The sequence below is a fragment of the Schistocerca americana genome, chromosome 4 (assembly GCF_021461395.2).
Source record: "Schistocerca americana isolate TAMUIC-IGC-003095 chromosome 4, iqSchAmer2.1, whole genome shotgun sequence".
Taxonomy (NCBI): domain Eukaryota; kingdom Metazoa; phylum Arthropoda; class Insecta; order Orthoptera; family Acrididae; genus Schistocerca; species Schistocerca americana.
Window position 1 is genome coordinate 175,797,604 of NC_060122.1, and position 26,369 is coordinate 175,823,972.

Genomic DNA, 26,369 nt, shown 5'->3' on the forward strand with positions numbered 1-26,369 from the left:
TCGGCGTCTTTTTCGTTGATTTCTTGATCTATATTAATAACATCTTCCTCCATTGACCGACTAACAATTTCATGAAACTCGGGGAAGTTAGAAATGACACATTCGTGCCACCACATTTTGAGCTACACGGTATCGTACTGAAGAAAACAGGTACGTAGTTCACGAGGCGCGGTCTAGGAGACTCCAACACCTATCAATAACACGTGTCAACAATAAAAATAGAAGGCGGTAACGCACCCGACAGCGAAACATCGTAGGGTTGGCAATTTAAGGACCGCAGGGGGGAGTATAGACGCATTCTGCCTTGGAGAGCGAGTTCGAAAATTTTCGCGTGGTCTGAGAAACCACACCCCGTCAGTTAAGGGCTAAGTTAGATTAAGTAGTGTGTAAGCCTAGGGACCGATGACCTCAACAGTTCGGTGCCATGGGAACTTACCACAAATCTCCCAAAATAAAAATAAAAAATTAGAGTTGAACAATGTTTGTAACTTTCACTGTAGTATAACTATGTGTCACAGGGGAGAATGTACTCTTGTTGAACAGCTTCAGGCATTTGAAAGAAGTTTCGTTCTGGGTACGTGGAAAGGTGGAGGAAAATATCGTCGGATTGCTGCACATGTTGGACACAATGTACAAGCGGTGTTTCGCTGCTTTCGTACGTGGACTGTTGAACATTACCACAACAGTAAACCAAGCTCTGAACGTCAGTGTATTACAAACGCAGGTCGAGATCGACGCGTTGTGCAAGCAGCGGTGGCCGATAGAGGGTCATCCAAGAACGAAATCGGGGCACGTGTAGCACCTGCTGCGTGATTAGGGACTAATGGAAACAGTCTGCGTGCAGCAAGATTAGGATCACGTGTGACTCCTGCCAGGCTAACACCGACAACTCGACACCGCCAACAATGGCTATACTCGTGTCGTAGAGTGGAACGACGCTCCAATTGTCTTCAGTGATCGGTGTAGGTTTTGTTTGTATGTGGATCATGGACGCAACAGTTTATGGTGGATAACTCGTGAGCTGTCTATTCCAGAGTGCATTCGCCCACAACACGCAGGTGCCATGCCAGACTTTATGGTGCTGGGAGACATACAGTTGCAACTCGTGGAAACGTTCGGTATTTCTGCAGAGTTAAGTTGCACAGGCTGTTATCCCGGTCCTACTCGCATTTCTTCGACGGGAAGTTGCGCTTTTTCAGCAGGACAATGCTCGTCCACATACAGCTGCTACAGCTTGGTGGCGCACAACAGCTGCCTTGACCATCGCCGTATCTCTCGCAGACTGGACGTAATGAAATGCGAACTTACATGTTCTCAGGGGCCTGCAAGAATCACTGTCGAATTGCAACAAAGGTGCAAGATGCCGCCAGACGGGAGGGAAGGGCTGCACTGTGCATGACGTGACTGTTTGGGCACCGTTTACTGCGACATGTGTGCTTCACTTGATCTGAGCCTGTTTTTATATATTCCTATAACAAGGCACTATCTGTCACCCACTTTTCAATAAAATGACTTTTCTCTCGAAGGTGAGGAATTTCTTTCTGACAGTGTGTGTATAGTGTGTTCTGAAAGCTACGACCTACCAAATTCTTACAATATAATTCAGGGTGTTAGGGGTATAAATGCAAATATTTATATTGACGATTGATGACTGTATTTTGAATAGAGTTACATCCACATTTACTTCTGAACCGTGAATTTATTTTCGAAACTTTTTCAAAACTTTTAACAAATGGGAATTTCATTCCTAAAAGCCTTTTGTTAAAACAGATTTAAAATTATAAGCAGAAAGCACCCTCTAAATATCAAGTTACAATTTATTCACAGGCAGAAAGAAACAAATTTTTGAGTGTATGAAATTTCGGGCTGAAAACCTTGCCGCTCCCCTTTGACACGGCCGTAGTCACGACCGCTCACAACAACCTCTGAAAGACTAGACAGGTGCAAATCTGCAACACACCAGATTATCTTAAAGTAAAAGCTTTAATAATTCACACAAGCACACAAACTATGCACCCCGTAGGAGGGATGGAAATGGTACAAAACACTAAAATTGAAAGATTAACTTGCCACCGAAGGTGCAGCTTGATTTTAACTTCTAAGAAAAGTCTCACGGTGGAAGGGTGGCAACTTTATATACTAAAATGACCATTTAAATAAAAACCCATGAAATGCAGTCTTACATAAAATTATACAAGGTTGGCCAAACATGCTCCACAGTACACATATACCGCCTCTCAAGATGACAGGCAAGATAAAAACATATTTCAGGAATTAGGCCGTTACACTTCAAGCAATAAATTCGTTAACACTTCGAATCCGAGAAAAATGACAGAGGCAGCTATTAAAGTACGGCAGATTGATAAGGAGACTACCGACAACCCGAACCACACATTGCTCTTACCCGCCCCTACTCCACAAGGGAAAAACGGACCACCCGATTCATAAATAACCACCTTCCCTCTGGTGGGCAAACGGAGAAGAATGGTGGGACGACCCCAAAACAAAGCGGCTAGTGACCTCACCAAGATAACGAGTAGAATTTAACAAGTAAATGAAACAACATATCACCAATCACTTAACTTCTAATAAACTGCGATTTCTAGCGAAGACCTGGCGCTACACCCCCAAAACGCTCCCCCGAACCGTCAGCTGCCAGCCGCTTCAACGGACGCAGGAAGGCGCGCCGATCCCCCGTCTCAAGGTGTCGCAGCTCGAACCTACCAGACCGAAATCGTGGGTTGACTCCTGTTGCTCTCGTGTCGGCCGCGAAGTCACTACCCCTCGCTATACGGCGCCGCCCACTGGACTCACGTAGCGACCTCACATGCGCCGACGATCAAGGCGGACAAGTCATCTTGTGTCTCAGTGCGCGACCGACCAACCGATCGATCCAATCGCCAATGACCGTTGCCTGAGCAACTGGAGCAGACTGGCGGCATAACACGCAGACTCAGATGCAGGAACTAAGCCCCCGACCGGGTGACCGACCACTCGTTCAGTTCTCTCACTGCCCCACAAATTCGGACGAGAGATAGACTAGCAGGCTAGGGACGAGAGGCCGACCTCAGACTGACCAACTGGCGAGCTCATAGCGCCCCTTAAATGCACGTGAACCGACAATCTTTTCCCTTTCCCACCAGAGGGTGACACCAAAGCTGCGATTGCCACAGAGGCGCCACCGCCAGAAACGGCGGCGACTGTTTCACACTTCATTATCAGGCTATTAATTATAGAGATTACAGACAATATATTTTTCGGTTGGTTCGTACTTCCAAGTACCCATGACACAAGGAAGCAATGGATGTTTATTTTCCCCTGGGCAGCAGGTCGGGTATTGAAGCGCGGACACATGGATGCAAAACGTGACTGTATATACTGAGAGGCGTTGTTCACTTCATGGTGCAGTCATGGTCGCGAAGAAAACATCAGGTGGTAAATTACATGATGTGTTTGTGGGAAGATGGTTAGCTGCAGAGAAGACACAACTCACTGAAGCGGAACATATGAAGATACCAATAACCACAATAACTGTACCTGTACTCCAGACGCCCTGTATGCAAAGGAAGATACCATATTACAAATTTGTTTACGCAATGAGATCTCAAGGACGATATTGGATACCAAGTCACGTATTTCGTTATGAAGGAGCTACCGCCTAAAACAGTTTCATAGATCTCCAAGACGTTGCCGGATTTCCGATTGCGCTTCTAATCCGACGTCATCTCCGGACTGGGAAGAGAGAAAAGAAAAAGAATAGTACCAGTCTCTCCGGGCTCTAAAGCCTGCTCTGCGAATCCGATTACTGGACTCTCGCGTCTGAAATTCAGACACGGCTGGCGGCGGCGGCAGTGGCGCGGCCCAGGCGGGTGGGGAAATGGAGCCAGGACGCAATAAGACGAGGGACGAGAAAGAAACGCTCCGCTGCCAGATTTGTCCTTTAATTTTCTTTGATAGTAGGCGAGAGATGAGGGTGGGGGAGGCAGAGAGGGGGGGGGGGGGGGAAGACGGCGTAGTTCCTCGGAGAGCCGCTAGGAGACGCGACAAATCGGTGCAGTCCGTCCCGTAGGAGCACGCCGGCAAGCCTAGCTAGGACAAAGGGCTCGCCTAAAGAGCCCTGCTGGGAAATAATAAAAACAAATGAAGTTTATCATAATGCTGCCCCCCGTTTCTTCTTCCCTCCTCCCCTCCCCTGCCCTGCCCTCCCTCACCTTTCCGACCACTACGCCAGCACCACTCCCCTCGGCTGGGCAAGGAGCACCGCACCGTTTGTCGAAACAGAAAAAGTAATTTGGAATTCCGTGGAGTTCCGTTCTGTTTCGGATGCCTATACGTGCTTTTTTCTCTCTCTTTTCTCTTACCCTATCCCACTCCTCCGCTCTTTTTTGCAAGGAAACTGCTTTTTTCTGTCCCCTAGCCCCCGCTGCCTCCGCCACCCCTGCCGCCCCTTGCACTCCTCCGCCCCCGCCGCCCCCCACCGTCCTGGCCTCCCTCCTCCTACCCATCCACCCACATCTCGCCCTCTGCCATCGTCTCTTCTTTTGTTTCGACGTACGCACACACGAGCGTGTGTCTCGGCGAGAGCAAAGGGCCGAATCGATACAGAAGGCTGGCTGGCCCCCGTCTCGTGGCGGCTGCGACTCATTTGAGATTCGCGGCAGGCGGTTCCACCGGCCGCGGTCGCATCTGCGTGACTCGGCCCCCGGTGTGCTGGCAGCTCCGTGGGAGGGGGGCGGGGGGGGGGGGGGGGGCGATACACCGCAACTAGTGGTGAGTGGTGCAGATCACTGGGCTGGGTCAAAACGACCCTTTATTTTTTTTAAAGTGGTAGCCATGTTTCACTGAGTGTTCGGAACATCATTTCCTTTGCTCTTAGTCATGTGCAATGTGCTCTCATAATATAGAAAGAAAACTGTGATTTTTGCAGGTTTCATCTTTAACGCCCAGGACTGTCAAATTGACCATTTTAAGATAATACTATGATTTTGGTTATTGCTGGCCTTATGTTTATTTCGTGACAGCTATTTTACTTTCTTTATTTCTCGGGCCTTTGTCCCGCTCCAACGCGGGGTCGGCTTTGTTATGACGGATTTGGCAGTGTTAATTGCAGAGGGTGGCCGGATGCCCTTCCTGCCGCCACCCCGAAACCCCTGGGATGTAAGTCATGAAATAGTGCGAACGTTTTCAAATTGTGAATCATGTAACTGAGGCGGAACTTGTGGACCAGCCTGGTATTCACCTAGCGGAATGTGGAAACCGCCTAAAAACCACATCCAGGCTGGCCAACATACCGGCCCTCGTCGTTAATCCGCCGGTCGGATTCGATCCGGGGCCGGCGCGCCTACCTGAGCTCAGGAAGCAGCCCATTAGCGCTCTCCGCTACTCTGGCGGGTCTATGAATGGACAATAACTGACTCAATGAAATTTCCCTTTGTCATTTCCCTGAAAATATTAGTGTATTTCATACACTTCCTTATTGAAACCATTTGTCTTTGTGATGTGATAATTAACCTTTATTCATTATATTGTGGTGTAAACTAAAACAGTGGTCACCTTATGACATACTTATGTTTGTCGTTCCCTTGCAATAATCAGCGTTGCAAAGATAATACTATGATTGTGAGGTGAAAGTTGAAGTGCATCGGAAACATTATGAGATACTTTCAGAGTTACAAAGAGATCTGGAGGATGATTCAGATGGCGGCGAACTTTTTTATGACAACTCAGAAGAAGACTACTAAAAAATGATAGCTGCTCAATGACCGCAGAAAAATTAAAAGTATTTTTCTACAAGTATTTGTGCTCGTTTGTGAGTGGTTGAGGAAGCACAGACCGCCACAGCTTACGGTCAAAATCTTGAGGCCTACCATTTGTGTGGAAACCATGAGTAGAAATAGATTATGTGATATTATGAGATTTCTTCGGTTTGACAAGAATTCTACACGATCTGTACCTTTGGAAACAGATAACGTAGCATGGATTTCTGCTGTTTGCAGAAATTTCATAGAAGACTGTACCATTTGTTACAAAACTGTATGTTACATAATGATAGGCTGGGATTGATTAGAAACTCTTCTCCAATGAGACTGGGTGACCGTTCTTAAAACTCATAGCTTCGAAACTGGACACGTGCGGACAAAAGAACTAGTTAGCTCCAAAAATGGTTCAAATGGCTCTATGGCGCTAAACATCTGAGGTCGTCATTCCTCTAGACTTAGAACTACTTCAACCTAACTAACCTAAGGACATCCATCACACACATCCATGCCCGAGGCAGCACTCCAACCTGCGACCGCAGCATCAGCGCGGTTCCGGATTGAAGAGCCTAGAACCGCTCGGCCACAGCAGCCGGCACTAGTTAGCTGTAGGTATTGATAGAAAGTACAGTCTCAATGGTTTCGCTTATCTCCTTAAGGTTATTGCACGATCACAAAATGAAACAGTTTCAGACTATGCAGTGATACATCTTATGGGGCCATTTCAATCCAAAATCAGACACATCACTTTAGATAATTACTCACTTCCCTCAAACTTACCAAGAAACTGAAACTCCACCGTGAGAACACTTAAACAGAGCAAGAAGAGAGATATTACATTTTCTGAAGTCTTTGCAGGTCCCTCTGTATTTGACCAAAATTTTAAAACATGATGTTATTCCCTTGACGGTCTATGAAGGAAGTAATAAATGTGCAAGCGATGAGTTCCACTCAACGAAATGTTATTCTAGATAAAAACGAGAAAACATGCCCCAAACTGTAAGTTATGACTACAAGGAAAATTTGGTGTTGACACATTAAGCAAAATGGGCAGGCACTATCCAGTCAAAAACTTTGTGTTCTGCCTTACGGCAGGTCTTGTCATGGTGTAAGCCTCGTGAGACAGGTCCACCGCATGAGCGTCTAGCGAAGTGATTCCAGTGGTGGTTTACCGTTGCCTTCCACTTCTCATGATGAAATGATAGTGAGGACAACACAACACCCAGTCCCTGAGCGGAGAAAAATCTCCGATCCAGCCGGGAATCGAACCCAAGCCCCTTGGCATGACAGACGCTGACCACTCAGCTATCGTGGCGGACCGATCCAGTCAAGGCCTCCTCAAGATGATGGCCAGTGCACCCCTTCGACAATACCCTTGACCTAGCAGGAACGAATAATGTATATGCAGAATTTGGGTTCTTACTGGGAAGAAGATGAAAAAAAAAGTAGTTTGGGTTGGATTAGGTTGTTCGGGGGAGAAGACCAGACAGCGAGGTCATCGGTCTCATCGGATTAGGGAAGGTCGGGGAAGGATTCAGCCGTGCCCATTTCAAAGGAACCATGCCGGCATTTGCCTGGAGCGATTTAGGGAAATCACGGAAAACCTTAATCAGAACCGTCGGACGCGGTATTGAACCGTCGTCCTCCCGAATTCGAGTACAGCGTGCTAGGCACTGCACCATCTCGCTCGGTCGAAGATAGTTTATTCGTCAACTTGCAGAGGAACTGCGTTCTGAGTAAATGGAGAGTCAGTCACTTAGTAGGACCACAGATTATTATGAAAGGAATGGAAATGGATATGAAGTAGAAATAGCATAGTAATGTCGTAAATGTCAAGTTTTTCAATTCTCTAATTGTAATAGAACTACTTGCAAGTCCACTATTTATAACAAGATGGACTGTGGAAAATACACAAAGAAAACTAAATACAGATGTGTCACAGGTGTATCGGTATGGACCAGTTAAAATAATTAAGTTTTCTTCGATCTGATGTCCCGCCAGTTGATGCATCCAAAAAGCATACGATTTCAGCCTGCCAGTTTAGCATAGGCATGAAGTGGTGCTTGCGATTTATTTATGAGATGTGAGCTGTGTACTGAGTTTCAGTGGCCGAACTTAAGCCACACTACGGAAACGGGAATTTCAGTATAAACGAGACCATAACACCGGAGTCTGGTTGTAAGTTCTGCCGTCGTCTCCAGAGCCGCCGCGAGGTGGTTGAACAGCAGGTTTGTGATTACAGGAACTGTGTTTTAATTCTTTTTTATTGTAACATTTCGTCGTTTGTCGTAAATCCTATGCTAAACGTGAGGAAACCTTGTAGTTGTCATTGTATAATTTTTCACTTCTGGTTTGTAAGCGTCTCAACCTTGGCTATTCAGTCTTTAGAAAATAGATGGGAATGAAGGTACCATCACATCAGGTGTTTAAAAAGGTGGCAGAAATTGTTCTGGTAAAATTAGAAAAATTTCTTGTTAATATATGCTTCAGCATACGATTGTTAGATGAGATACGGGTTATTCTATTTTATAGTAGTCATCTGTTTGCTGACTTTTGTGGCCTGGCAAGACAGCCAATCCACTAGGACGGGAGGCCGAAGGGCACGCGTTTAAGCTCACGCAGGATGGCGTGAGGTCTGGAACAGGACAAGGTCTTTATAGTAGCAAAAATAGTACGTAGCTTCTGGAATACTTTAATCCATAATTGGTGAACATCGGTCTGACGGTACATGCATCACAAGATAAATAGCAATTGATAATGGCGCCTGGCTAGGTCGTAGCAAATGACGTAGCTGAAAGCTATGCTAACTATCGTCTCGGCAAATGAGAGCGTAATTTGTCAGTGAACCATCGCTAGCAAAGTCGGCTGTACAACTGAGGCGAGTGCTAGGAAGTCTCTCTAGACCTGCCGTGTGGCGGCGCTCGGTCTGCAAACACTGACAGTGGCGACACGCGGGTCCGACGTATACTACCGGACCGCGGCCGATTTAAAGGCTACCACCTAGCAAGTGTGGTGTCTGGCGGTGACACCACACTGACAATACCCGAAGTCTTCAACGTGGTTACTGCTCATTCTTACACACTCGCCAGTCTTCCTCAACGAATCACGTACCTGTGCATCCCTGGGATTTGGTCACCCGTAGAGTCACACGCACCTCTAAAGTGTTGGCATTATCGATGGGAGTGGAGCACCGCAGTGCCTATAAATATTCCCTCTAGTCAGAAATCTAAGGGATTTTAAACCCGCGAAGCGACAGCGAACATTGTGTCTCTTCAATGGATGTTGTGATTTATGATGTGATCTACCACATCTACACCTTTAATGTGAAGACTAAAATAGATGTACATATCTAATCGAGGTTTTTCGTCTGGTTCACAGCTTGCCGTCTTCAACGCGCAAAGAACTGTCACCACAATACTCCACTGAAGCGGTCTCCTCAGCGGTCATAACGAGGCTACTGACATGTCATTTTCTGCCATTTCACAGGGGATGCCATTTATTTTATTCATGACATTGGATTGGGCAAAATAACGGAACTACAGCTACAAATCCGTGTGCTCCTAGCAATGAACTGTCTATAACTCACACCAAAACTTTCAGCCAGAGCTTGGTAAAACAGCCGCACCTGTATATGGATAGTTCCCGTTTTCATAGCGCGGTTGATGTTCAACCACTGCCGCTTAGTGTAGATCGTACACACGTAAGCATATCACCAACTCCAAGCGCAAACCACAATTTTTTGGATCTGTCATCCGGTAATACCGGATGTAAAAGTTGCTAAGGAATGTCACCATAAATACATCACACCGGTGTTCATATTATTAGCAAAAACATATCTTGTAATTTATAAAGAACTGAACCGCTTAGTATAGATCGTACACGCGTAAGCATATCACCAACTCCAAGCGCAAACCACAATTTTTTGGATCTGTCATCCGGTAATACCGGACGTAAAAGTTGCTAAGGAATGTCACCATAAATACATAACACCGGTGTTCATATTATTAGCAAAAACATATCTTGTAATTTATAAAGAACTGAAGCGAAGAGAGAGAAAATGGATAAAAATTACCTGTTTATTCGGTCCCTGTTGCAGAAGTCGTTTCTAAGAGATTCGAGAAACAACCATTCTATCTCAGTATTTCACATAACCGTTGACGAATTTTAAAATTTTAAATGTTGTCACATTATGCTCATTAAAAAGTATTATCACACATTAAAGCATGAACAATAATTCAAGTACTACACTTAGAAACAGTGTATATATCGTAAAAGACGGATGCAAAACATCCAGATTATATTCATCCAGTATTTGAGAGTGAGAGCATTTAGCTAGTTTGAAAGACCTTGACACACAATTTTAACGCTTTTAGATACTTCTCCTCACTGACATACCCACCATAAAGTAATGAAAGACAACAGTTTATCGCCTATTGCATTTTCGCTGGTCATGCTATGAGGGGCGATCTAGAAGTTACTGTTTGAGAACGTTACTGCAGCGTATAGTGAACATAGTGCATCTACAATACGGTTATAAAAGCACCGAAATGTAGGCAGTTATTTAGTATGGCATACGTAAATACGAAAACGTGAACTATGACGAATTATTACCAAATGTAATTCTCTGGCTGTTGAAGGACAAACATCGGCACATCTCAGTCGCAGAATGAAGACTGTGTGTGAGGCAGCAAGTATGTCGGAAACAAACGTTGTGGGCAAGGGGTGCTGCTGCTTCTTGATAACGCGCTTCTTCATATCTCAAATGTCCTGACGCAGAAGTTACGTCAGCTCAAATGGGAGATACTCGAGCACCCGGCCTGTAGTGCTGATCTCTTCCCATGCGGTTATCACGTCTTCTGTCCCTTAAAAATGTCCTTGAAGTGTCGCTGGTTCCTGTTGGACAAGAATGTGCACCAGGCAGTTACGGGTTTCTTCACACAGCAGGTCGTGGTGTTTTACTAGGCAGATATCTTCAACCTGGTGCATCGGAGGGATGACTGCCTCACTCGTCAAAACGATTTTGCCTGATACAAATACCGACTCTGAAATGTATGGCCCTCGAATTAACTTCTGAATCGTTCCTTACGTAAAAACGTTGGTGTCAGGCATGGCACTTTACTTTTTTACTCCTTTACTATTAACTCCACCAGCAACACATTTTGCAGACAGTAATCGCATATACCACTCAATGTACTTACAAACTATTATCATTATAGGAGATGTAGTTCAGGAAATATGTGATAAACACCGAGATTCATGAGACGTACGTTTAGACATGTGAGTCCGATTCTGTAAGAAATCGTGAATGAGGTGGTTACTCACTTGATTTAATCCTCCTAAAGAGGATTATTCTTTGTAACTTCAATATGTTATTTTTTGTTTTTTTCTTCTTTCCTTTTTATATCATAATACTCAGGATACGTTTCATACACTCTATTTGTTGTATTCTGTGTGTAACGGAAATAAGTGCAGATATTTTTGTTCATGACTGAGGACGGTGTACTGAACAGTATTATTTCATTATTTATGTCATTTGCAAACTAGTAATTATAGCTATTAGCTATCGTGTGTCTTTAGGTTTCCTTAATACTTCTACGTGGAAAGAAACCATTAACGCTTATTTTCCCTGGGCAGCAGGTCAGTTGCTGAAGTATGGACGCATCGATGCAAAACGGTTAGTCTACACTAACGGGTGTGGTCCACTTAGTGGTATTACACTGAGGAGCCAAAGTAGTACACCTGCCTAATATCACGTAGGGCCCCCGCGATCGCGCAGAAGTGCCGCAGCACTACGTGACATGGACTAGACTAATTTCTGAAGTAGTGCTGGAGGAAACTGACACAACGAATCCTACAGGGCCATTCAAAATTCCGTGGGAGTACGAGAGCATGGAGACCTCTTCTGAACAGCACGTTGCAAGGAATCACACATATGCTAAATAATATTAATGTTTGGAGAGTTTGGTGGCCAGCGGAAGTTTTTTAACTAAGAAGAGTGGTCCTGGAGCCACTCTGTAGCAATTCTGGACGTGTGATGTCGCACTGTCCTGCTGGAATTATACAAGTCCTTCGGAATGCACAATTGACATGATTGGACACTGCTCATCAGAATGTGTCACCTGTCAGAGCCGCATCTAGAGGTACCAGGGGTCCCATATCACTCCAGCTGCACACGCCCCACACCATCAAAGAGCCTCCACCAGCTTTTACAGTCCCCCGCTGACGTACGGGGTCCACGGATTCATGAGATTGTCTCCATAACCAAACACGTTCTTCTGCTCGATACACTTTGCCGACCAGGCACCCTGTTTCCAGTCATCAACAGTCAAATGCCGGTGTTGACGGGCCCAGGCAAGGCGTAAAGCTTTGAGTGGTGGAGTCATCAACGGTACACGAGTGGGCCTTCGGCTCCGAACCTCATATCGATGATACTTTGTTGAATATTTCGCACGCTGACACTTGTTGATGGCCTATCATTGAAATCTGTAGAAATTTGGGGAAGGGTTGCACTTCTGTAACACTGAACGATTGTCGTTGGTCCCGTACTCGTAGGGTCTTTTCCCGTCCACAGCGATGTCGGGGATTCCTTGTTTTGCCGGATCCCTGATACCCACGGTATAGTCGTGAAATGGTCGTACGGGAAAATCCCCACCTCATCGCTGTCTCGAAGATGCTGAGTCCCACCACGTTCAAACTCAATTAAATCCTGATAAACTGCCATTGCAGCAGCAGTAACCGATCTAACAACTGCGCTAGACACTTGTCTTACATAGGCGCCGGCCGGTGTGGCCGAGCGGTTCTAGGCGCTACAGTCTCGGAACCGCACGACTGCTACGGTCGCAGGTTCGAATCCTGCCTCGAGCATAGATGTGTGTGATGTCCTTAGATTAGTTAGGTTTAAGTAGTTCTAAGTTATAGGGAACTGATGATGTCAGAAGTTAAGTCCCATAGTGCTCAGAGCCATTTGAACCATTTACATAGGCGTTGCCGACCGCAGCGCCGTATTCTACCTGTTCGGTGCCATGTCTCTGTATTTGAATATGCATGCCTATACCAGTTTCTTTGGCTCTTCAGGGTATTACGACCGTGCAGAAAACATGACGTGTTTGTGGGAAGACGTACAGAGGGAAGAAACAACCAACACACTGATGTGTGTACATATTAAAATACCGCACACAAAAGTATATGCACTTATACCCTCTACACCCTCTACAGCAGTGGTATGTAATTAGAATTTACTTAGAATATTATATGAGATATACTCAAAGGACAGAAATTAAGTTACTTAATTTTACAGTAGTCTTAGGAACAGGGTGTACGAAAGATCGCTAGATTTACAACGCGTTCGACGTGATTGTGCTGGTTGACTCAGACAGTCTCTGAAGACGGGCGGATGCGAACGATAACAACCGTGACTGGAACGTCTTTTTCCTGTGTCTGTATCCCGACATAAAAGGCGCTTCATATTCCTGTCTTATTTCTGTCTCGTATAACGGCTTTTCTTCTTGATGATTTGGTTTGATTTTTACTTGGCCTCGGCTAAAACTCGGCGACAGTCAGTAGAGTGTTGAGATCGTTATCAAGTTACGAAGACGACGTTACACAAAATAACAGTGCTGAACCGAAATGTCGACGTGCTTGAGATATTTACTTTAATCAATCGTTCGTAATCGATGTTTAACTGATTAATGATGAAATATTAATGATAAAACCAATACAGTCTCATCCACAACAAATTCCCTACAAGCTGGTCGTAATTTCAAGTATCTAAGTAATTGTAACAGTGGGCTTGTTATTTGAGTCAAAGATTCTACACAAGCGCCGAGCGCTACAGTCAAATATTATCGCTGCGCGTAATTATTACTCGGGAGTTTCATGTCAATAATTTGATAGAATTTTAAATCACAAATGCACGACTTGGCACGAGAGGGTGTTTAATTGTACAATATCAGTCACTTCCTAACCGAGCCGTGAGAAGAAAACTTTCCCAGGTGTTGGGGGGATTTAAATTATATGCTTCGGACCTATCACTGAAGTTCTATAAACCACTGGCTATTATGAATGAAAATTGTCTATCAGTGTTCGTTGCCTAAATCACTATCTAAGTAATGTTTAGTTCAATTATCTAGTTAAGAGTTCACTTTATTCTAGCAGGTAAAAGTCTTCCGTTCGAATTCTAATGCCGTGATATTTGAAGTCAGAAGATCATATTACTGCGTCATAATAGATCGCAATTATTCAATTTCAAAAACAATCTAAGCGCTCCTACATGTACGAGCATTCAATTATATGGCCTGCTTTGGTTAACTCTCGTAACGTAGTGACACTGCATTGAATTATACTTAGACATTACTCACGTTTCCCAAAGAGTACTCACACGGAGTATTCTTAGGGATCGTTCGTTCTACTTCGCGAATGTCAATTTACGCTAATTTTGCAATTTATTATGATTTTGATTTTAATTTTACTGAAATTTAATCTTTCTTTCGTAGATTGCTAAATTGTCAAGTCTTAGGTTCCTGATTTAATTACTTGTTATTGTCCTAATAATAGTGATAAAAACTTCTGGGGATTTGAGACTTGGGGGGAAATCTTTGGGGTATTGGGAGCTAATTTTTGATTTTTATTTCTCGTCCGTAAAAGAGGCATTACACTCGGACTGGCAGGCACCAACGAAAGTCTTACTGTGCTGCCCTGACGGCATCCGCGTCATCCGTTCGCCTCTGCTGGAAGAAGAAACGGCTGTTAGGAGTCGAGGCAACTATGGCCTGCCCAGGAGAGGTGAAGACCGTCCAGCAGGTGGCGGCCGCAATATGAGGGCGACGTGCGCCGAATGGCTGGCAGCGCCGCGCCCCCTGACGGACCGTCGCGGCAGACCTGCACACCAATGCCCCCGGCTCGGCTCACACGCCGCCGCCTGCACATCGCGCAGTGTCCTTTCTCTCTCTCTCTCTCTCTCTCTCTCTCTCTCTGCCTGCCAGCGTATGTATCCGCCCCCATACCAAGCGATTAGCGTCCCGACCACGCGAGCCTTCTTTCACTGCGTGAAGTACTTCTGACACCATAATAGTTTTCCCCTCTTCCCTGGATCCTTGTTTTAAATGGCTCTAAGCACTATGGGACTTATCAGTCCCCTAGAACTTAGAACTACTTAAACCTAACTAACCCTAGGACATCACACACATCCATGCCCGAGGCAGGATGCGACCGTAGCAGCGGCGTGATTCCGGGCTGAAGCGCGTAGAACCACTGGGCCACCGCGGCCAGCCCTGGCTCCTTCACGAATAATTTGCGGGAGAGACAACTGTCGACAAGCCTCTAATGTGCTAATTTCTCAAATTTCTTCGTGGTGGTCATTTTGCTTGGCGTATATGATGGGAAGTACACCTGTCAGGGTACAGTGTGTTCCGACATAAAATCTCGATTTTCAACGGGAGTCAATAAATACGGACACGATTTTTCTTCGAACTGACGCGGCTTGAAAACCGAGAAGATTTTATTCAGACATACCGGCGCGAAATTCCCCGTCATAACATAATTGCAGTCAAAGTAATGTGTTCCTTGTTTTTCATTTCCTTTTGTGACGTTATTGGAGTGAGTTACGAATGAATATACTGATATACTATAAAAACAAAGTATTGTAGAGAGATAAGATTTTATAAACGTGTAAGATTATAATTTTCATGTTTAAAATTTAACTGAGTGGGCACGGATTGCCGAGAGATGCAACTACTAGACTGTGTTGAAACAGTGTAACATGCCTCTTATGAAATATTATGAAATTTGCTTTACCTCTGGTGTTTGCCTGAGACAGCGTAAAGACACAGACGCTGAATATGAATCCTTGGAAATACTGAAATGATTCAATCGTCACTAAAGAATATTATAAAATTATTTACGGCCATTGTAAAGCCCCAATCATTTGTAGTTTTTCGAGAAGTACAGTCGACTTAGGAAAAAGGTATCCGTAAGGTTTACTGCAAAATCGTGGTTAAGTGTTTAAATAAGGAATCATGTATGCATCCGTATTACATTCCTTTGAGTTCAGAAAACGTGAACAATTGAATGAATTTGCTGTCATTGATGAAATTTCAGAATAACTTAAAAAAATTAGACTTTATCTGAGACGGCAGTTACATGAGACGAGGCTCATATTAATTACCACAAACGAAGGATTTTCTCCCTTATCCATTAATTTCAGAGATTTATCTTTGCTATGACCATTTTCTAATAAATTGAATTCCTAATTAGCCATGTGATATCCAGTAGGAAAAGCGAAAGTAATATTACATCTTTCGCAAGGAAGGATAGAACATTAGATTAAAATACCTTAGGAATCGATATAGTCCAGTCAAATTGCAGAAATACCTTGCGAAAGGTGGGGTAGAAGAGTTTATTTTTTCAACTCGTTCATATGGTTGGAAATATTAGAAAACCGAGTTTAGCCAACAAAATTTCGCTTGGGAAAACTTTCTGCAGTCAAAAAACTTGGAAAATTTCTGCCTTTCTTCCGTTTTTTTTTTCAAAATATCTCAGTTTCATTTGCTCCTATCGCTTTAACGTCTATTTTCTTTTTTTTAAAGCACAAAATTCTCTAGAAATTTGATTCTTGCCATTTTTTTCTACTCCCAGCGCCTAAAAAAATACCAATTTTTCAAATTTTGAGCATAGTGGCAAGATACCTCATTTTTGAACACTATTTTCTTCAGTTTCTGTTTGTGTAGTATAAATACATTATCCATCACGTTATATGTTGGATTTACCACCTCACTTTCAAGTATTCAATTTCTCTGTCTGCAACATGAGGATTGCTCGGCACCCAACTATTGTGATTCTTTCATCACTACCTGAAGTTCACTATGGGCCACCTCAGCCCTGGTATTTGTAAAACTGTAAATTTAAAAATACATCATTAAGAGACATAGACACACACACACACACACACACACACACACACACACACACACACATACACACGCACACAAAATAAATTGTTTCAGGAAACTGAACAATTATTAGCTGCAATAGGCAACCTAATTAGGTAGGTAATTATTCTTGTGTATAAGAGCCACACAGCTGACATTAAAAATAAGTAGCTTTATTACAATTAAAATGCATTGTCAGTTACTAAAAAATGTTGACAGTTCTGGGTGTGTAATACTTGAGACAGATGTGAGCATCACTTCCAGCGTTTTGATGGGCCAGGTTGCTCAGTGCCACCAGAAATACCTTGAGTTACGGATTCAGGGTCAGTACCTAGAGTTGATCCCAGATTGACCTCTTCTTTAAACAGCGAGTCAGCCTCAGCAAGTTCGTTGATTTCGTCAGCGGTTTCCTCAACATCCTCCATAACATCATCTTCACTGTCTTCAACAATTTTGGCACGTTTTCACAGTTGACCTCAATACATTTCTTGCAAATTGAAGAACATTTCAAACCCGCTTTTCTGCAGGAGCACGCTCTGCCACAGTTCAGCTTGCATAAGCATGAAACAATGTGAAGAAGTGCTTGAGGTGCTGGATCTTGGCTCATTATAACGGGTATTGGACCGTGGTCACTGTGATTCCAGCACCATTTCTCAGGAGGTTTCCAGTTTCCCATCCAGCTTTGGACTTGTTGGTAAGTCCGCAACGAATGATGTTGTGCAGCATCTAGTGTAGGTGGCAACCGTGCAAGATTCAGTTTGCTTTTTGTGGCAGACTTGGCGAATAGCTGGTACCGCAAATGGTCTAGTGTGTGGGAACTGCTGACACCTCCACTATACAATGCGATAGTAACCTGTTCTGTTGCTGTTATTATTTCTTCACGGGTACCATGTGGTTTATTGAACGTGCAAACCGCTGAGGTTAGGTGATCATTTTTCGCAACAATATTGCAGCACTTAATTTTTCCTTGACCAAAAAAAGCGGATGTTGTATCACATCCTCTAAAGGCGTGAGTGAACAGAATACATTCACTGTCAAACTTGAAAGATGCAGTGGAAAACCACTTGTCTTCTGCATTTCCTCTTCCTGGCTTTAAGAAAAATAAGTTTTCAATGCCTTGTCCCAAACTGGTCTTGAGCACAAGCAGGTCAACATCTTCTCCTACAATGACAACACTTCCAAAATCTTTGGTTCTTGAAATGACAGATGTTACAATCATAACGTCAGCATTTTCTTGTGCCTGGTGCACTTCAACGCTACACTCCAGAAATTCCTTTTTGAGAAGTGTGATCAAACGAATCTTGTTTCGTTCGTTGTACAAGAACTTGTCCTGAGGGACTTGGTTCACCATCTCTGATTCAACCACGACGTCAACCGAAGAATGTTTTTTGGACCTACGAATCCTCTCAGTACTCTTTGTGCTACATTTGTCTCCATCACATGGATACCCATCAAATACAATAGCAAGTTGAGATCCAAATTGACGTTGCAGGTAAGAAACATAGCTTTGGGCTATTGACTTGAAGCAAACATTTCGAGTCCAAGTCACTTTGTGGATAAGGTACCCTCCATCAAAATTTCGTTTCGCAGATGGCAGTCTTAACTGCTTGGTTAAAAAGTCATCAGAATTCCCTTTTGCACATAAAAAACATTTCTCTTTGAAATTGAACTGACCTTTTTCCTGCGACCGACGTAGCACGCCTGTTGGTTCCTGAGGATGTCGAAGGCTAGCTGCTTTCATTCTCTCATTAATGTACTTCTTGTAGCATGCTTCATGCACCATCACTTCACTGAGCGTTTTCAAAACGAGTGTGAGCAGACTCCCTGCGTTTAGCACTACAATCGATAACTCTGCTCAGTCCTTTGTTTGTCACATTGCATCCACCACTCACCACAGTTTTTTCGCAAATGAAACACAAATTCATGTCAGACATACTCATTTTCAGCACCACAACATATACTGAATGGAAGCGACTCCCAACTGTAGGACCCTTATTGTTGTGTGCTAATAGCTGTCAGCGCGCTGTGAACAATGAGATAATAGCCTTCCGCCCGCCAAACAATAAATACGCTTTTGTCCGCTAAGGAACAATTCCTACATACTTTTTCTTATAACTGATCATTAACGCCAATCAACTGTAGAAAATGTACGGCACCTGCATTCAATCGTATTACATATTGTAACACAAATAAACTTCACGCAATCCGATGTGAATGTGTTCGTAGTTACTGAATATGATGCTGTTTGTCCTGGCCTGCAGCAGGGTGAGATGGTAAATTCCAATGAATAACATGATGAGTAATATGTTTATACCGCACAAATAGAAACTGAAATAACAGTGTTCAAAAATTAGGTAATTTGCCACTTTGCTCGAAATTTGAAAAATTGGTATTTTTTGACGCGCTGTAGCGCCTTAGATATTGGGAGTAGAAAAAATGGTAAAAATCAAATTTGTAGAGAATTTCGTGCTCTTTAAAAACGAAAATAGACGTCAAAGCGAAAGGAGCAAATGAAACTGAGATATTTTGAAAAAACTGAAAAAAGTCCGAAATTTTCGAAGTTGTTTGGCTGCAGAAAGTTTTCCCAAGAGAAATTTTGTTGGCAAAACTTTGTTTTCTAACCTTTCCAACAATATGAACGAGTTAAAAAAATAAAATCTTCTACCCCATCTTTTGCAAGGTACAGGCTTTTTTTCTGACAGTTGCACTGGACTAATAGTGACGGCCAACAAACAACAGCAGCTGAACCAGAGGGAATTAATCTTGCAAGTGGATTTTTCTATTGTACATAGAACGACGATATACGTTGTTTTAGAAAAAAAAATGTTCTTAAGAAATGGAAGCAGACTTTAAACATTTACTTTTATAGTTAGTCATAAATGTTAAATGATGAGTATTAATTTTTCTTTTAATACACGTCAATCCACTGTACGCAACATGCCGTGGCTAGTCGCCATACAACCTCTTGGGGGTAGGCACAATGTTTCTGATCGTTAGTACTCAATATAGTTTTTTAACAATACGTACCACAACCGGACCATTTATTTCAAGACTTCAGCACAACATGGAAAAACGAAGATTATTTATGAAGGAAATCCGTCGGAATAGTACAGCTGAAGTGGAATATTACACATGAAGTGGATTTCATTAGCCATCAAAATTATTTCCATTGAACTTTGGTCCTCAACGTGATCGATATTATGAAAATGAAGCAGCTCAGGAGAAGAATCAAGTGTTTTCACCCCCGGAGAGCCAGAGAGAATTAGTATTTGAAGCCGATTTTTTGATTTTCCGTTTCATAGCGATGGACTCAAGGAATATTTATAAAGTAGACATGTTGGATGGTTTTAGGCATAAATGGAATTCAGTACATCAAGTGAATTTTAAAAACTAACATTCCTGGTCCGTAATAAATGTTTAATGATATGTATCAATATTTCTTTTAATGCAAGTCCCTTTAGTCCTTAATGAATGAACTAAATAAAAATTTTACAAATTTTTTCAGTACGTGTAAAAACATTGAAAAATTTTTCGTACCAATGCATTTTGCGTCCAATTAATACTGGTTAGCATGGATTAAGAGCAGCCATATTAAATCCGACGACTTCTTGATGGGCTACCGGGAAAGTATGGTCACACTGCTCACATGTGATCGAAAACTTCAAGCAGCGTCTAACGCAGCCGTCCTTTCGTATATCACATCCGTGAATAGCGACAGTGTTGATTTGGTGTTTTTGTCGAATTGTGAGAGGCCAGTGTTGAGAGGAACTCACTAAGAGTGACACCGAGATATTCTGACACATTTCTCCCTAGCTGTTATGGACCGTCACAGGTTGTAACAGATAAAACTGCAACGGCTTTATCACGCGTTGGGAGGAAAAGTATGAATATGGTCTTACAATTCGGACAGTAAACCTCTCCGCGATTGACAACGCTTCTCTCGTAGGGTCCGGCACTGAACAAAGCATCATACTATCACCCTTATTAAAGGAACACTTGGCGAGACATGTATATGTTCTTCAGATTTTCCCTACCCTATTAATCCAACCGGCTATGGATCCCAGACTGACTCACAACTTTCAAGAATCGGTCGAACGACTGTTTTACGTGTCACTTCTTTCGCGGATGTATTACATTTCCTTAAAATTCTCCCAAACAATCTCGTTCTGCTGTCTGATTGTTCTACAGTCTCATTTATGAGCTCATTCCACTTGCAGTGTATGGTCAACCCTAGATATCTCACGGTGGTTAATATTATCAGTGACATTTCACGAACAGCGTAATCGAAATGATCTATTAGCCAGTTTAGACACAATGCCGTACATTTATTTCTGTTCAAGGTCAACAAGCAGTCATCTGCAGTTATTCGTGCATCTACAGCCATATTTCACACATACGTCTCTCCAAAAGTGTCTGCAGATAGATTACTGCATCAAGACATGCCTTTTATGAACGTCATGACAGCCTTTAAGAATCAATATCTGCATTAATATCCTTTATTCATACTTTATAAAACACTGCGTTGAGGTGGATAAATTAATAGTCCGTCCAATAAATGCTAATGTAGTCGGTATATTTGTAATTACTTAACTCAGTTGTCAACATTAGGTTTTTGTATGTTGCGTGATGGCTGTGTCTGTTCTCAATATCTCTCTTAGTTTTGATTATCTAAAAGTCTTCGACGAAAAGATAATTTGACTGAAAAGCGAGTGAGATATTTCTGAAATTATTATTCAGTTAATATGAGGAACATGAAATGCTACAGTAAATTAAAAAAATAATGAAGGAATTATACTGCTGCTGAACAACGATCAACTTTTCCATTTATTACTGTTTTACAGAATCAGTGTCAACATGAGCAGAGCGGTATGAGACTTCAGTTGTGGACATCTGTTCTTCCCACCGAATACATTCAGATAGCCCTCATCACTAAGGCACCTTCAGGGGCAAGATGCAGATTTTGCCGTGTTAGTGAGCTTTTAGTGTAAATGGTTTTCTTTTTCCTTCCCCTTACCTGTCACTGAAAGGCATCATAAATAAAATGCAAACTGTGAACTGCGGATCGTTTGCGTCCCACTTTGTAATCTGTTGGCAGTAACTAGACAAGTAGGTAGGTGGAAAAGTTCTAGGCAATTTCAATCCAGTCGGAAGACAGTTGAGTAGCCAACCTCCTCCCCCCGCTACTTCACAAAAGAAATTGAATGTGGAGAAAGATGACTGACAAATAAAAACGATGTTGATATCACACTAAACGCTGATGGGATTATCGCACGTACAGATTAATGCACGTACATATGCATCCAAAGTCATTTTTCCATTACTCAGTGCCGACTGGAGTGACCGAGCGGTTCTAGGCGCTACAGTCTGCAGCTGCGCGACCGCTACGGTAGCAGGTTCGAATCCTGCCTCGGGCATGGATGTGTGTGATGTCCTTAGGTCTAACTAACCTAAGTGGCTCTAAGTTCTAGGGGACTGATGACCTCAGAAGTTAAGTCCCATGGTGCTCAGAGCCATTTGAACCATCACTCAGTGCCCTGTAGGTGCAGTACTTACATCCGCTAATACATACTTCACCAAATGGAATTCTATGGTTTGCCGAGACATATGTAAATTTAGACCCAGCTGAACGATCCCGAGCTTCGAAGTACTTGTACCACACAAAAACTGACGAATAGAATGAGCAGAAATTGAAATAAGAAAAGTAACTGGTCCCTGAAGTCAGAGGCACAAAGACATAAAACGCTTGTTTGTGTGATCCGGATCAGTATACGGCTATCGTAATTAACGCGTATATAGAGCGGCTACCATTGAGAAACCGGCAGGAGAGCCCGGCTGTCAGCGCCCCCCGCTGCTGGGCCCCACAGTCTGACAGCAGCGATTACCCGGTTATGCACGTGTTGTTGAGCAGCGGGGAAACAATTACACTGTAGCCCGGCGCGCGGCCGCCTTAAAGCCGCACCGCCCCCGCACTGGGGCCTCCGCCCCCGCCCCCGCTCTCGCCGCCCCCACCGCCCCCGGACGGCCCCCGCGCCGTATTGATTGCGGCGCTACTGGCCGCCCGGCCCGGGCAGTTTATTCTTCCACTTAACTCGGACGTGCCCTGCGTCCGGCTATTAGTCGCCGCTCTTCTTCAGACTCACCCTTAGGAGAACACCCGCCGCCTCTAACCCCCACACTCACCGCCCCCCGAACCCCACGGCTGCTCCAGAACCGTGCTCTGCCTCAAGGAGCACGTAAACGCCACTGTTTGGAAGTCCGGAGGAGCACCTACTCTCCAGCGTCAAATATTTAAAGTTTCCGTCAAAGGGAGTCTCAACATTTTGCAATGTGGAAGAAACATGCAGTCTCAGACCCATACAGAAAGTCTCAGGCATGTTTTCCCTTTCTTAATTAGTGGACCGACATCCCTAAGTGCTCGGAATCTCACAAGAAAAAGCCAGCTACGGAGGTATTGCCCGAGAAAAAAAAATCTGCAAAGAAATAAAGAATGCATGATGATCAAACGCGAGACATATGTTATTAGTTAAAGAAACTTGGGTAAGAAAAGCTTTGATATAATGGGCAGTCAAATGAGAACGAGACATATATAAATTCTGCGCGCAGTAGCCGCGGGGCTGAGGCGCCTTGTCACGGTCCTCGCGGCTCCTCCGTCGGAGGTTCAAGCCCTTCCTCGGGCATGTGTGTGTGTGTGTGTTGTCCTTAGAGTAAGTCAGTTTAAGTTAGATTAAGTAGTGCTTAAGCTTGGGGACCGATGACCTCAGCAGTTTGGTCCCATAAAACCTAACCACAAACTTCCAATATACAGATAAAAAAAGGAAGTAAAGCTTTTATTATTTCAAAAGTAATCGCCATAACTGTTAATATATTTATCCCACAGTGAGACAAGGCAGTTAGTGCCTTCATGTAAAAATGTTTGAAGTTGCCTGTGGAACCGTGATTGTACCTAGGCACGTACATCTTCGCCGAAGCAAATCCACATTGACGAATGTCTTTCTTCAGAGCTCCTAAAATATGGGAATCGCATGGAGGACTGTTTGGAGAATCTGTTAGGACTTCCCAGCGAAACGTCTACAGCATGCTCCAAACAACCTTGACAACATTTGGGTGGATATTATGTTGCAATAAAATCCGTTAACCCGCTACTTATCTTCTGAAACACGGCGCCACATTTAAGGTTCAAAAAATGGTTCAAATGGCTCTGAGCACTATGCGACTTAACTTCTGAGGTCATCAGTCGCCTAGAACTTAGAACTAATTAAACCTAACTAACCTAAGGACATCACACACTTCCATGCCTGAGGCAGGATTCGAACACGCAACCACAGCGGTCGCTCGGCTCCAGACTGTAGCGCCTAGAACCGCACGGCCACGCCGGCCGGCCACATTTAGGGCAAAGAGGTACGTGACACTTTGCAAAAACTGAAGCGCACAATCAAGTCCAGAGGCCCAGGAATATTGAGGAACCGCATCATTCTGTTGCAGAATACCCGTCCATTGAAGACGAAGTTGAATTTGCTGAGTAATTTAGCTGGGAGTGTCTTACACATCCTCCATAACGTCTCGATCTCCCTCCATGCAGCCGGCCGCTGTGACCGAGCGGTTTTAGGCGCTTTAGTCCGGAACCGCGCTGCTGCTACGGTCGCAGGTTCGAATTCTACCTCTGCGATGTCCTTAGGTTAGTTAGGTTTAAGTAGATCTAAGTCTAGGGGAGTGATGACCTCAGATGTTAAGTCCAATAGTGCTTAGAGACATTTGAACCATTTGATCTCTCCATGCATCACTGTGTTGAGACAAAATGCCCGTCCACATGTTTCCCGGGGTCGTCTCTAGAACGACGTGGAAGTAAATCTGGGCAGTCCTTACGCATCCTCCATTCAGTCCCGACCTGCACCCGTGCGTTTTCCATACTTCTGGAACCCTGAAGAAAGGTATTCGAGGCCGTCGAATTGCTTTGGACGAAAATGTGCACGTTTTGGTACAATATTGTTTCTGTAACAATGACCCTACTGTCTCACAATGGAGTAAAAGTATTAACACTTGTGACAATTACTTTTGAGATAGTAAACGGTTTACTTACTATCTTTGCATGTAGCTCGTTTACGTTTGACTGTCCCTTATACACTTTCTTATACCTACGTTATCTCCTGTACACAATATTTGTCATGCAACAAGATTTGGCTGCAAATATTCCGAATTAAAATTTCCAGCAGTGTGAGCACTCAAATAAAATGTGTGATTATTACATGCAACTGTTCAGGCGATATGCGTAATCCTACCATAAAATCGTAAGATTGCTGAACGCAGCATACTTTAGTAACCATTTAGCATGCAACTTAATATCGTTTCTCCAACAGAAATGACGATTTTGAAGTCACCAACTTACGAGTCAGTGTTATCACGCCTCGTAAGAAAGTTTTTGTGGGATCACGACAATTCCATAAAAGATTGGTGTTTTCAAGCTATGCACGAAGCGTGCATGATGTAAGGCAGAAGGAGTGCAGAAGTTTCTTGAAGCAGCCGGTGATTCCAAAGCTTTCTGTTCGTGGCTAGTTGGTACCTGTGACTTGCTTGTAGAGCAAATTGTTCCCGTACTTCTCGAAGAAACCACCTATTATTTGTGTAATATTTACGTAAACTCTAGCCATTCAATAGGAATGAGTATTATCGGCAACCGAATGACTAATTTCTCGATCGTACCTGGCCCCTTAACCACCGGCGTTTGCGTATGATCTGTGTAATTATGTTTATGATTTACCCAGTTACGAGTACCGTAGGCAGTTATTCTGCAAAAGAAGTCAGTAGGAAAGAGGAAATAAAATCATCTAGCTATCTCGAAATCACCATGAGATAGAGAATAAATTTCACATATATTCTAATATTCGTCTTGTAACTAATAAATGTTACTCAATGTCTACGTTAGTGTGTAGGGTTAATTTTGTTGGTACGATATTATGTTACAATTTGTGATGGCTAATTTCACTTTTTCTTCTTCATCGGAATATTCTTGCATTGTTGAACACGCATTGTGTTCGTTCGTAATATCACTCACTTCTTTGATATTTGCATACAAATTTTGACACTAATGAAAAGCTTTGAATTTCACTGCTTCCTTGTAGGACAGGAGGCAGTCAAGAATTCGTCACAAGAGCCGTGCCATGGCTCATTCCGGATGTTCTACTTATCGTTCCTGCGTTTCTCTTTCCTTCATAAATTCAAGAACAGCAGGTTTAAATAGAGAAAAAAACGATCCAGGCGTGCTCCTTGACTTAACTAACGTTCTTTGTACTAATATGTAAGTTCTCCATACTCCTCGTTCATTTCCATCGATAACTGTTTCAGCTGACAATGAAACATTGTCTGCGACCTAAAAAAATACCATTCATACCAACATATTCTTCAAATGCTCCAAGCCAGTAAATTTAGCCTAAGCTGCTTCTTAATACGCAGAACAACAAATCGCGTGTGTCGATCATTGTAATTATTTCTCTGTCATTGTCAGTTTAATCCGTAACTTCTTTCTGCATGTTACAGAGCGAGGTGGCGCAGTGGTTGGCACAGTGGACTCGCATTCAGGAACACGACTGTTCAAACCCGCGTCCGGCCATCCAGATTTAGGATCTCCGTGATTTCCCTAAATCGCTTCGGGCAAATGCCGGGGTGGTTCCTTCGAAAGAGTACTGCCAACTTC